The following is a 13,069-nucleotide window of genomic DNA, read 5'->3' as shown; positions in this document are numbered from 1 at the left end:
CTCAGTGAGAAGGCTCCCGGCAGCCACTTGTATTTTTGTTGATGTGATCCTGCAACATTGCTTAAAACCATGACAGTGGGCACAAGTAGCAGCAGTGATGGGATGAGAAACTGCAAGAAAAACACAAAGGAGACATAAAGACTCAGTGCTAAATCACAGATGGGATCAGGACCAAGGCAACTTCCACTACACACACATCAGAACCCTTGTCTACTTGAAAAAAAAACCATGGGTAAAGCAGCCCATAACACCACAAGAACAAAGTAAGAAGCATACATCAAGTTTGTCAGTCCAGTTAAACGATGCTGACAAGATACAGAAACTGCAGCTAATCATGCCTACATCTTTTCCAGCACCTCTTTGTTTCAGAGAGATTTCATCTTAGTCTTGCAGGTGATTATATCTCATCTTCAAATGTTACTGACTTGTCATGCACAGAAAGCCATGTGAGTAGGCTGCTGGCAAAACATAAGTTGAGAAAAATGGTCAGTGATGCCAGAGTAAGACTAGCATTCATCTGAGGAAAGAAAATCCTTCAAGAGCTTATCTTCAAGAAAAAAAAAAAGAAAGCAGCAACTTGAAAGTTTAAGAACAAGTTCAGCCCCACGTATCAGGAAGGAATGGAACTTAAGCTAAAAATCTCTTCTTGTATTGCATTTTCTAAGCCTTAAGATTAGTCTGGGGAAAAGACTATTGTTTTAAAAGTGAAGTTATTAATTGAAAAATGTGACGTGTGATTTAAAAAAAAGAATACCATAAAGTAGCTTAATTCTAATCACGTTCATGTAAATCCAGACTGAACACCTGAAAAGAGCCAGATGACGTTCAATGCCTTAAAAAATGGAAGAAAAAAACCCAAACCTGTCTCCCCTGCTCAGGAACCCTAACATTTTACAGTTTGATTTGGATTTTGTCCCCTTCTCTCCTTTTTGGTTTGTTTGTGCAAAACTAGGTATTATGAACAGAGTTTAGAGTAACTTGAAAACTTAAATTTCTATTAACTTCATTGTGAAGCAGTTTCAAAACTGAGTAGTAACAAGTGCTTTTCATTCAGCAAGCTCATTTCCTGTTGCTAGACTCTACAAGACAAGATGCTACTGCCAGACAGAGAGAAAGCTGAAAAATACAGAGCAGCAAGAGAAGGGCTCTGAAAATCACAGGAGGCTATAGAAATTCTGCTTCAATATAGCTGTAAAATCCCACCTTGGTAAAGCTGCATGATATTCCACAACATCCAGATGAAGTTTTGACAACTGTCTTCTGCTTTGTTAGGATCTCTCCAGCCATTCTGCATCCATATTTTACTTCTGCTCTCTTGTGCACTTACACCACACAGAACAAAAAAGCTAAGCCTGGCCTGCCAAATTACTTCTGCTTCCTGTCCCTGTTTGCCCCAGAAACCCAATTACAAAGTTAACTCATGCTAATGGAGCCTGAAGGGATGTGCACTCACACTCAGCTATATGACAGGTTGCAGTGAATGAACAGCCTGATTTTCACCCTGGTTTGGTATCTGAAATGTAAACAGTGCACACTGAAGTTATCTACTACAGAATGGCAGACACATCTGGGTGTATCTGTGGCTAATTGGAGTGAAAAGTCAGATTCCAACATATGAGTCATTATCCACTGAAGCACTCTGCTTGAAAACAAAACAAAACAAACAAACAAACTCCCCACAGTAGGACTGACCCCTGAAAGAAACACCAGTTTCTACTCTGAAGAAAGATTCAGCTAAACTAAACATCTTTTCTTAGCAGGTATTTTGCTGTGTTGATTGAGGTAGATACACTCTGGGGAAAAAAAACCAAGGCTCTGCTCTAGTACAGCCCTCCAAAAACTGAACTGCAGTGGGAAGTAGATTATGTCGTAACTTATCAGTCTACTAACACTGCAAAGGACACTGAAGAAGAACTGAAACAGCTCTGTCTACAAACACGGGGGTTAATAACAAAGCACTGGTGAGAAAATACCCACAACCTTAAATTGAGTGTGCCAAGCTGCAAAACAGAGAAGACCTATCAACTCTTTGATTCTGATTTCTCTTCTGTTGGAAGCCTGGAAATTGGGTGAAAAATTCCACAATAATATTTCATTTAGTAACTATGAATGAGTCAAGCGTCCATGCTTTTGTCTCACGATCAATATCTCGACTATCCTTCGTTACTTTTTATATTCTAATTTTAAAACACTCAAAAGTGTCTACTTAAATAGAGAGAAAGGCTCCCTAGTCTGAATCCAAATGTTACTTTCCCCAATCACTGCACCCCTTGGCAAATTCCCTCTGGGGAAATACTGAAGAGCCACATAAAACACTCATGTATGTATCTTTCTTTCACTGTCCAAACTAGTTTAGTTCAGTATAACTCTCAGAGATCCTCTGCATCAACATATGCTGAGACAGGAAAGCATCATTTGCAGAGAGTTCACTATTGTCTGAGGTCCTTGGGGGCTTTTTGACACAGCTGTTCCAAAACAGCTCTGGAATGAGCACCATCCTTTTCTCATTTAACAGCTCATGAAGTGAATGAAAACACTGTGATGGAAGCCCCACCATGCACAGCCATGTTTATGCACCTAAACAAACATATTCAACCTCTGACATTGTCTCACTTCAAGGAAGACTTACAGCCGTTAACTGGGAAAACAGTTGCCGTTAAAAAAAAAAAAAAGAAAAAGAAAAAGAAAAAGAAAAAAAAGATCAGAATAGCGTGGAGGAGATAATTGTTTTAAACTAAACTCTTCATTTTTGAGACTAACAGGTTGCAGGCTGGTGGCATGATGAGTAGAAAATGCAAGATAGGAGCTCTTCCAGTCCCACCCACAAAGCAGGGTTTTGATGATCAGTGCTTCTGATCATCATCTGCCAAAAAGGTTCTAACAGACCAAAGTTTAAAACACATCATATGGATTTCCAACTGCTCACAGGCTTGGGAGGCAATCAGAGTACCATGATTTCATGCCTATTAATTTCTGACACATCCCGGTACTACCGCTGAGGCTTCCCACCCTCTCATGCTATGTTGGCACAGCCCGTGGGACACTGTGCACACATCAAATAGCCGGGGCTGGGGGGGAGGGAGGGAGGTATTTTAGCATGTCTGTTTCTAGCCAGATCAGTGTTCCAATCTGTTTTGTCCCACAGCCACATAAATATTAGCACCAACAGAAAGAAAGTGGCAGCAAAAGTGCAGAAGAGCTCACAGCTTTCAGCCAGGCACAGGTTTACTGCCTGTGGCACAGGCAGCTGCAGTCAACAGGAAAGAGCCAGGAGGTGCAGAGATTGGTACGGGTGCTGAATAAAACAGAAACATTTCTGGCACCACTTGGCAATTCGTAGTGCAAAATTATCTGAGTCAATCTGGGCAGCATCCTCCTCCTTAGTAATGACAGTGCAGAATTGGGAAGGGATTGGACATAGTTATAAATCATGAAAGAGGCCTCAGTAAAACAGTTCAGTTTTTAACAGGCCAAACAAGACATTATTTGGAGGGGGCTGGTGGATTATGTAAAAAAATGAAAGGTGCATAAAAGCTAAATCAGTTTGTCCCTATGTCAAGAAGTGTTGATCAAGCTATCCAATTAGGAGGCTGAAATGTGTGCACACATGCTACAGAACTCAATGTCAGTGCACAGGAACCATAAAGGCTATCAGCTCAGTAAAACCAAGGCAGGATTGATCATTTGTGTGGGTAACAGCCCTACCTGCAGCTAAACTTAGGAATACTACTTGAAGTATTCAGGAAAAAAAAGTCCAGGGACTTAGGGTTTAAGAGTCAATGTTCACTAATTACAGACCCACAGAAGACATATGGGATTGATTAGCCCTCACCAGTCTTAGAGGTAGGGGTACCGTGCATTTGATAAAAACCTCTGGTACAGAACCTCTCAACCCAAGGCAGCCTTACTAGGGCTAGGAATCTTGTCCAATAACCAACATTTTGACTGTTTGTTTGAATCTTCTTGGAAACCCAGTAGCAGTGCAACCCAGACCTGCTTCACGTAAATGCATGGGACCCTTTGGGCCAAGAAGACGGTAGACCAGTAAGAAAAACTAAGGTCCTTGGGATGAGGAAAGGGTACCTTTGGGCAGCGAAGAACTCAACAATAAATCCTTCTGGATTTCCACAACCAACACCTTAAGGCATCTACAGGCAGGAAAGACATCATCTACTTCAGAGCTCTAGCACATGATGAACCAGGCCTAATACATCACCAGGCCAGAGCAGATCAGCAATCCATCCCATGAAATGTGGTGTCACAAACATTTGTCCAAGAAACCCAGTGAGGTGCCCCCACTGCCCTCCTGGTCACCAACCACCTCCAAACACCACAAAAAGATGCCTATAGCTCCCAGCATACACAGATGGAGAAAAAGACATATTACACATATAGGAGACTTCTCTCACTGACACTTCTTTCCTGAGCAACTCTGCGCGTCACACAGCAACATCCCAGTGCTCCAGGTCAGCACAGACATCTCTGTCTGTGTGAGGAATGGGACAGAGGCACCATCCCTGAGCCCCAAAGCAGGCTGGGACAACCCCAGTGCCCAACACCCTCCCAACATCACCTTCTCCAGAATATTTTCTGGAGATGCCTTGTTTTAGGGAAAGGCAGTTACAGCCTCCAACGCATCTGGGTCTAGTTTTGGCTCCTGTGTGCAATAGGGAGCCCATACATCAGAAGAGTATGGGAACAGTAGTTGGGCTTTTAAAAAGACCAGACTCAGTTTGGCAATGCTTATCCACAATTAAGTTGCAACTGATCTTGTCCGACTCCTCTGTCTTCAGTCTACTCGCATCTCTAAAGAATTAAAGGGACATTGAAAATACACATTCATGACTCATGTTTAATTGTCAGCTCTCCTTCCTCAGTACAGCTCTAATTAGAAATCAGAAACACATTTTTGAGCTCAGAAAGACACAAAAAATTGGCATTAACTGACAAGGTAAGCCTGTGGGAGTGTTTTAAGTCCAATGGGATGCCGCCTTCTAAGTTACACTTTAGCCAAACTAGTCATTGGGCTTAATACAGGGTTCAGAGCCCAGAGTCTGTGGCAGCCTGAAAGAGAGATCAGATGCTCTTGCCACCCCACCTGAAGGACAAATTTTTTTTCATTACTGTCAAAGTTCAGAAAGCATTTCCTATATTCACTACAGCATCTCACAAGCTATTTCCTTTTTTCCTCATCATGGACAAGTACACCCTTAATGATGAAAAAGTGACTATCACCACATAAATCTTTCTGCTATCTGGAGTTTGCCAGGGAACCTTTGGCAAAGTAAAAAGATAAACATGACCTGAATCACTATTCAGATTTAACCACAAGTCTCAACACTACTGTCATGATTGCAGATACAGTTTCCCAAAGTAAAATACATGGGCAGCATTCAGAATTAGAGAACATGCTAGATAGACCTTATGAGTATAATTCACAATACAACACTGCTAGGAGTAGTCTGCATAAAATATATAAACTGAAAAAAAAAAAAATCAATTATGCCAACTGTTCATTCCTGACATGTATTTATTTCTCTTCAGGTACCAGTCTTTTGACAGCTGGGAACAGTCACATAATTTGCATGTTATTTCCCCTCAATATATAGCCTCTATAATGGGAGCAAGAGACAACTGTGGAGTGTCAGAGTTGACAAGCCTAAGTGGTTTTCCTTGAGACGCCTAAATGCCTTTTTACAGCACCACCAATTATTCAACCATGCAAGCAGATACTATTAAGATACTTAAAATGAATCATTTCCCACTAGACTCAAACACATTATAAACCTCATCATAAATCTCCATCTCTAGTCAAGATGAACGTATTTAATAATGTTCATACTTTTTTTATTTCATAAAGGCTTGTGAAATATGGTTATATACATAAGGCTTATTAAAATAGAATGTGATTTTTAAATATATTTTTAGATAGTTCAAACAAAAGACTTCTCAAATTCTGTAAAAGAATTATAGCTGGCATTTCAAGTCATCCGTAAACTACATTTACTGCACCTTTAAGAAGTTAGCCGGAATCATAACTTTTTGGAAGTAGTTCATTGCTATTTCTTGTTGCAATTCCACATGAACTTCTCCTGATCATTATGACATGAAAACCTAGTCATTAGCTTAACACTTGTCATCTTGACACAACCCACCAAAATTTTAGATAAAATTCATACATGTGCACGTACATACACACAAGCTTTCAAGCCACTTTCCAAGTACTATGTTTCTTCCCTTTCTAAAGTGCAGAGGAGAATTTGGATGGATGAACAGTACAAGCAATGATGCCTGAAACACCTCCTTTGGCCCATGAGTCAATTCCATTAGCTAAATGACTAGGAAAAAACCCTCCTTCTCCATGACCTACCACTTCAACAGTTGCTGACGCCACCAGAAAACCTGCAACTCCCCCTCAGTTAACAACTAATGTTTTAGCAACTAAAAGCACAATCAGATGCCCGTTCCTGACAGCAGCTCTGCATCATTTGCAAAACTGACTCTTCATTTGGACGTTTTCATTTCACTTTCAGCATCTATTATTTAGACATGCAGGGCACTGCAGAAATTGATACGGCAAGCTGTACCAGAAGCTTACAAACCTGAGAAAACTGCCAGAGTGAGAAAAACCAAACAGATGCTGAGGGGGAGCTACTGGACCAACTCATCTCACACTGAAGTCATTCGTGCTACAAGAAATACTTCCACTGCTGGTTCTCCCAAGGAGGTGGGATTTTAAAGACACACGTAAAACCAGTCCACATTCAGTTTTCAATCAAAGGACGAAGCTTTGTTCTCAGTTTCTCCAGTGCAATTTTAAAGTAAACCCCAATCTTGAAAGAAAGCAGGTGAGCACAAATTTAAGAACTAAGACACTGGGGACTCCTATAAGGAGTGCTACAGAAGTTGTCACTAAAATACACACTACAATATGAATTTCCTTCTAGTTAGATCACAAGCGATGAAAAGGGACAAACCACGCTGTGATGTCAGACAAATGAAACAGAGTTCAATGTAACAACAAAATTCCATTCAGCAAAGCCACAGATTTTGAGGGACACAAGAGCCTGCATCCATCTACCCTTCAGCCCAAGCCGCGCTCTGGCAATTGGGGTTGTGCCGCTGCCCCTGGCACTGGTGTGACCCACACTCAGCACTGTGTGGAATGCTCATGCAACAAGTTTCCACACCCAATCGCCCTGCACCTCCGTGCGCCACAGCTGCACCCTCTCTCAAAACGCACAGGGGAAGGACACAAGCTTTCCTGTCATATGACGATATCTCATCTCCTGTTGAGGACACAGTTTTGGGGTAGAATCCCATTTCACTTGGTCACTAATAGCTGGCAGATGTTCCCAGACAGAAGACAGACAAGACTTCAAAGATGCTGCTTGCAGCACGGATTGGGTGCAGCCCTACTCCTGTCAGCCAGCACCACTGTGTCCTCCTGGCTCCCACTCCCTTTGGAAAACTGACTCTGGACTTGAAGACCCAAGCAGCACTTCTAAGGACTTGAAACACCACCTGAACAAAAATGTCAGGGCTTTCTCTGCACATCATGAACACTTACTAAATTAGTTTGGCCTTTCTAAAACTCACATTAACCCAATCAGCCCCCTCTCACTCTTCTCATATTTTCTCCTTTTTTCACGACTGACACCGATGCAACCTTTAATAAGACCCACTCTGACACAAGGGGTGAAATAAAAGGGTAAGATACAGCCAATATGTTTAATCAGCAAATTGTCATGCTATCTTTTATGGCCTGCCAAGATACAAGGTTGTCAACTATGCTACTGAACTGCCAAACAGGCTTTAGCACTACTTAAATGTTTGAGGGCTTTCATTTAACAAAAAGCACACTGTGCTTGACCTTAACATAGGTACAAGAGAAGTTAACTCAGCTTGGTCTTATGTGTAACTCGGGGACAAAGCAGTCACAAGAATGTCACTATCATTACTGAGGCTTGTAATTACACCTGAATCACTTTTTACACGTAAATGTGTATCAAGCTATAGGGTCCCACAGCGTTGTTCCAGAAAAATTAAGACTGTTTTCAAACACTTCAAGGCGTCTTTAATAGTTTGCGAGTTGGGGGTTTTTGGTTTTTTTTTTTGAGATTCGTGAAGAGCAGCCAAAGTTTCATGCACTTTCATGTACTAAGCATCAAAGCCCAAGACCTTCCCCTTGTCCCCTCCCCCTACCCCAAAAAATTTCTCTACTCTTTTGAAGTGCCGGCTTACAAGTTAGTGACGGTCCATTTAAACAAAGCACCGGTGAACACTGCTCTCACATGTGATCCACTCCACCCCCTCCTCTCCCCTGCCCAGGTGCTTCCCACTCCACCTGGCAGCGCTTCCCTCGGCGGGGGAGCCGCCGGCGGGGTCCCGCGGGCAGAGACGCGCCTCCCTTGCTCCGAGAGCGGGCGGGATGCGGCGATGCATGGAACACGCGCGTCTGTGCCCCGCTTGGCATAATCAAGCATTTTCACTCAAAACGGGGAGGGCTATCAAAAACTCTTCGCGACACGCTCACATACCGGACCGCCGGGACCGCCGTCTTCCTGCCAGCGGGGCAGCGCCGTGGCTGACCGTCCGCTCCCCGCTCCCGACAGAGCCAGGAGTTCCCCGGGGGCCGGGGGGAACCGCGCTGCTCCTCCGGACGAGAGGGGCGGCAGTAGCTTCACCGCCGCTACACTTCCTCCTCGCCCGAGCGCCCATCTCCAGCCCCATCCCGTCCCATCGCATCCCCCGCCGCTCACCTCCGGGCTCCGCGTCCCGGCGAGGAGGTGGTGGTGGGGCTCTCGCGATCCCGGCAAAACTCCAGCCCCCCTCCTCCGTCCCGCCCGCCGCGCCGCGATCCGCAGAGCGCTCCGGCCGCCGCTTTGTACCCGCGGCGGCCGCACTGCGGCTGCGCGCTGCCCAAAACCAACACGGCGCCTCCGGCCCCCGCCCGCCCGGCGCTGCGGCCGCCGGCCCTCGGCATCCCCCGGCCCTCGGCATCCCCCGGCCCTCGGCATCCCCCGGCCCTCGGCATCCCCCGGCCCGGCCCTCCTGCGCCCCGCGGGACGGGGGCGGGCGGGAGCCGTGCGCGGCGCGGCACAGCGCGTACCCCGCGGAGCCCCGGCGGCGCGCTGCGGGGCGAGGGCCGCCGGCGGCAGAGAGGAGTTTTCTTGCCCCCCGTTTGAGAGCCTGGGTCGGCGGCTCGCCGGGATGCGGGAGCTCCGTGCCAGGGAGAGTAGGGTTACCGTCGGGGCTGCGCCTGGAAATTCAGCATCCTTGGGAAAATCTGCCTGGGGCTTACCCAAGTGGAGTCCGCGATGTGTGCGGGTTGGAGGGACTGGTTCGAAGCCCACAAAAGGAGCGTCGGCCCCAGCAGGTCCGATAAAGGGGGTCAGATCCGATACCTGCCCAAGGCTGGTGCACAGCCCAGTGCCCAAGGGATTGGGATTCCCCAGTGGAGGCTGTCGTGTGAAATGCTTTCTTCATATTGGAGCCTCGGCAGAATGCGCCTTCCGGCTGCACTGGGTTGGATGGGGTCCTCGGCAGGGCTTTCAAAGAGCAAAAGGGGCATCAGCTCCCTCTGCTCTGTTCTGTGAACCTCAGCTTAGAAACAAAGTTTTTAGACTTCTTCCTTGATTTTTACTGACCGGAACAGGCGATCTCTAAAGCCTTTTCAGCTGTGAAAGGATACAGTAGTCCCTGCTTTTGTGTGCCTTGAATTTTTTCGCTTACGGGTTTGAATATTCGGAATGGATTGATGAGTGGTTTCTTTCACTCCTCCCACTCTTATCTCAAGCGCTATCTCCATTGCCCCGGGGCTCCAAGGTCTCCAGGAGCAAATGATTCAGAAGCTTTGTGATGATGCCAGGAAGGGTTTCACAGGACAGTCCCTCCCGAATACAAGTCAGAATCCACAGGCCAGGAATGAGCAAGATGCAGGAGACTCAGCGAAGTCAGGAGTGTGATAACACCCGATTTTCTTTTCCAGCTCCGGATATATAGGACCCTGCGAGGTGATTATTGTGAGTTACTTCACAGAGCAAAAGGACACAGCTGAGGTGCACCATTCCTTGCTTTTTCTGGTTTTCCCTGTAATGTGCTATCAAATGCTGGCAACTTCTGATCCTCCCTTCTCATTTCTTTCTTTCTGTGTCATTCCTCTGCTTTTCTTCTGCCTTTCCCTGATTAATTCTCCCAAAGCCCTGCATATTTCCAGCTTTTTTTTTTTTCAGACATGATACCTGAAGATCATGAACAGAGACAAGTGAGGTTTCTCTCAGTGAATATTGATTCCAGATTAGACCAAGGAGGATATTAAGGAAATTTGAAAATCTCTGGGGTTTTTTTCCCCTATGGACCCCACTGAAGTAGTGGTAGACAACAAATGTTAGGGTTTTCTTGTTCTATAGAAAGCTAATAGGCTCAGTGACATTTCCATCTAAGTAATTTCCAGTATTTTTTCTGAAATCTCTGAAGCCATTAAAACATTTTAAAGATTAAATCACATCAAATATTTTTCTAAGTAAAGCTGCTATGACGTTGATGTAAACCACCTCTCAAACCACTGAGCTTTTAGTAAAAAAACCAAACATTTTTTATACATTTTAATTCAAACCCACATATTTTTAGAAATATTGACTGTCCAAATTTGCAAACACAATTTGCAAAGCAAGAGGCCCTGCAGCTCTTTAAGATGCTAATAGTTATTAATCCTGACTGCTAACTTCCCATCTAGAGGCTATTCTTTTATGGCTGAATTACCAGCTCTAGAAAAAATGGGGTACTGATGAAAGAAGTAATTGAGATAAGAGTGAGCACCACTTACCTTTTTTTACATTAACAACCAAAAAGAAAGTGTATTCAGACTAGCAAGCAGCTCCTTACCATCAGCTTATTCATCTGAATAGTTGGGTCAGGACCATGTTGTACCAGAAACTGTGCAAATAGAATGAAAGCACTCAGGCAGTGAACAGAGCAAGCAGATAGGACTCTGTCCACTTCTTCCACTTAATCCTTTTTTTCAAGAGCTGCCAGCTCTTGACAGTTAAAACAAATGAAATTAAATAAAGAAGTCAATTGTTGCATTACCTATGTAAGAAGACAGGAGAAGTCGTTCATTGTGGTCATGCAGTGGATGGGGCTTTTTGCTTTGATGGTGCAATTAAAACCAGCAGATCTTGGTTCACCCTTCAGCTCCTTGGAGCTTATCTGGCCCTGCAGAGAGCTTGCAGAATGCACTAACTGGGAGCCTGGGGATCTGCCAAATAGGGCAGAGGGGTGTATAAGGGAGCCCAAAGTGAGGAGGGCCAGTGAGCACCTGCCAATCTGCTCCATCTGCCCAGCACATGTATATAGAGAAGGCTGGGAGAGGGGACATAGATTCTACCCTGTAGAGCACCAAAGAGAGAAACTTGTCTCTCTCTAAATTAGCCCAGCCAAAGCCTCAAGGACAAAGGGGGATGAAGATGTCATTGTGTTGCTACTCTTTCACAGGTGTGATCCATGGGGAGTAGGCTGCTCCTTCCCAGCTGGGCACTGGCACTGGCCTTGTCACCATCAGAGTTGCCTGTGCAGCTCCCACCATCACCCGGGGCTGTGGGAGTGAGTGTTTGCCTTGCTCAGCCTATGCACCAGCAAGAGACACTGAGGAGAATAGGTGCTTTTGCAGGGCTTTTCTAGCTCCCTGGGGTGTTCTTGATTTCGGATCTGCTCTGCCAGGTAGGAAGTCTGGACTAGTGAGCATTTAGGAAAAAAAGCCCCTACAACCCCTAAAATGCCCAAACCCACCTATTTCCATCAAAAAGCCAGATGCCCCATGTCTGAGTAGGAAATCATAAGTGGCATGTCTGGTAGTAAGTAAAGGTAATACTTTGAAGAGAGAGAACACATCGTATTTTTTCCATGATCTGGTCCAGATAAACATTGTGGTATGCTTTGACAGAGATTTCAGGGTGCTCACAATACAGATAAACCCTATGCACACGTAGAGCATATGTTCAAAACAAGAAGAGCTTAAGAGAAATCATCCTGCCCTTCTGCACTGCATTGAGCAGAAGCTCAGGCAGAGTGAGTTCCCATGGACTGTCAAGCCCCGTCCTTCTGGGTTTTAACATTTCCCATGCCTGAAACCTGTTTTGTGTTGGACACCCCACACAACTTACTCAGGAGCCACTGGGCCAGCCCCATCAGCATCCTCTGTGCTGGAAGTGCACCTGAGTGCAGGTGATCTGGGGGCTAAACTTAGAGGCAGGTTGCATCAACCCTGTTGCCAGCTGTGGCCCGTGGCCTGTGTGAACATGTGGAAAGGAGGGGGATCAGACATTCCCTCTGCTGCTGTATCTGGCAGAAAGTTTTTGCTTTGCTGCCACTGTAGAGGAGCATGAGAGGCCACAGTTCTCCTAGATGGGTTGCCTTAGGTTGTCCTCAAACTGCAATATATGTCTGTGGCTCCACAGCAAGCAGCTCCTCAGCACACTAACTCATAAATTGCATCATTTCCCTTCTCCCACCTTTCTCCAACCTCAGAAAATTGGATGCTGTCAGTTCCACAAGGCTCACAGCTTCAGGGAAGCCCCTGAAGCCACAGCGAACTTCATTTGTTTTGTTGTGGTAGTGGAAACAGCCCTGACGTATAAACGAATCTATACAATGAAAATTTTATAAAAGGAATAATTCTGATTTTGCCAAACAAAACAAAAAGTTGAAATGTTCTTTCCATAGGAAATGGTAATGCTTTCCCATGCCTTATTTTGGCTATTCTAGAAATACCACTTACCTGAAAAAAACACGTATTTTTTTTTTACCCCAAAGGATGACTTGGCATGTAGGAAGTGGCGTTCAAGCACCACCTAAGCATGACCAGAACACAGTGACCCTACCACCCCTGCCCTCCAATTCCTCCCTGCCTTTGTGGTGTGTCACACTTAGAGGGGCTGAACACCGGCAGGGCTGTGCTGCTGGAGTATCCCCCCTCTGAGGCCTCAGGTGCACCTCTGCCTCTGAAGGACACTTTGAAGTGCTGACAATTGCCAAGCAGCTGCCAGTGCCAAAGCTGGATGAATTAAAT

General features: G+C 45.3%; 1 protein-coding gene across 1 annotated transcript in view; it reads right to left on the bottom strand.

The window, feature by feature from the left end:
• Positions 1-8,846, bottom strand: part of KANK1 (KN motif and ankyrin repeat domains 1) — a 129,786-nt gene extending 120,940 nt beyond the window's left edge. The window contains exon 1 of the mRNA XM_069001036.1: positions 8,763-8,846. The gene's annotated coding sequence lies outside the window, so the exon portion shown is untranslated. The remainder of the gene's footprint in view (positions 1-8,762) is intronic.
• Positions 8,847-13,069: the final 4,223 nt, after the last annotated feature.

This window comes from Aphelocoma coerulescens, assembly GCF_041296385.1.
Source record: "Aphelocoma coerulescens isolate FSJ_1873_10779 chromosome Z unlocalized genomic scaffold, UR_Acoe_1.0 ChrZ, whole genome shotgun sequence".
NCBI lineage: Eukaryota > Metazoa > Chordata > Aves > Passeriformes > Corvidae > Aphelocoma > Aphelocoma coerulescens.
The sequence above is the reverse complement of the archived record's forward strand: the minus strand, read 5'-3'. Positions and strand labels throughout refer to the sequence as shown.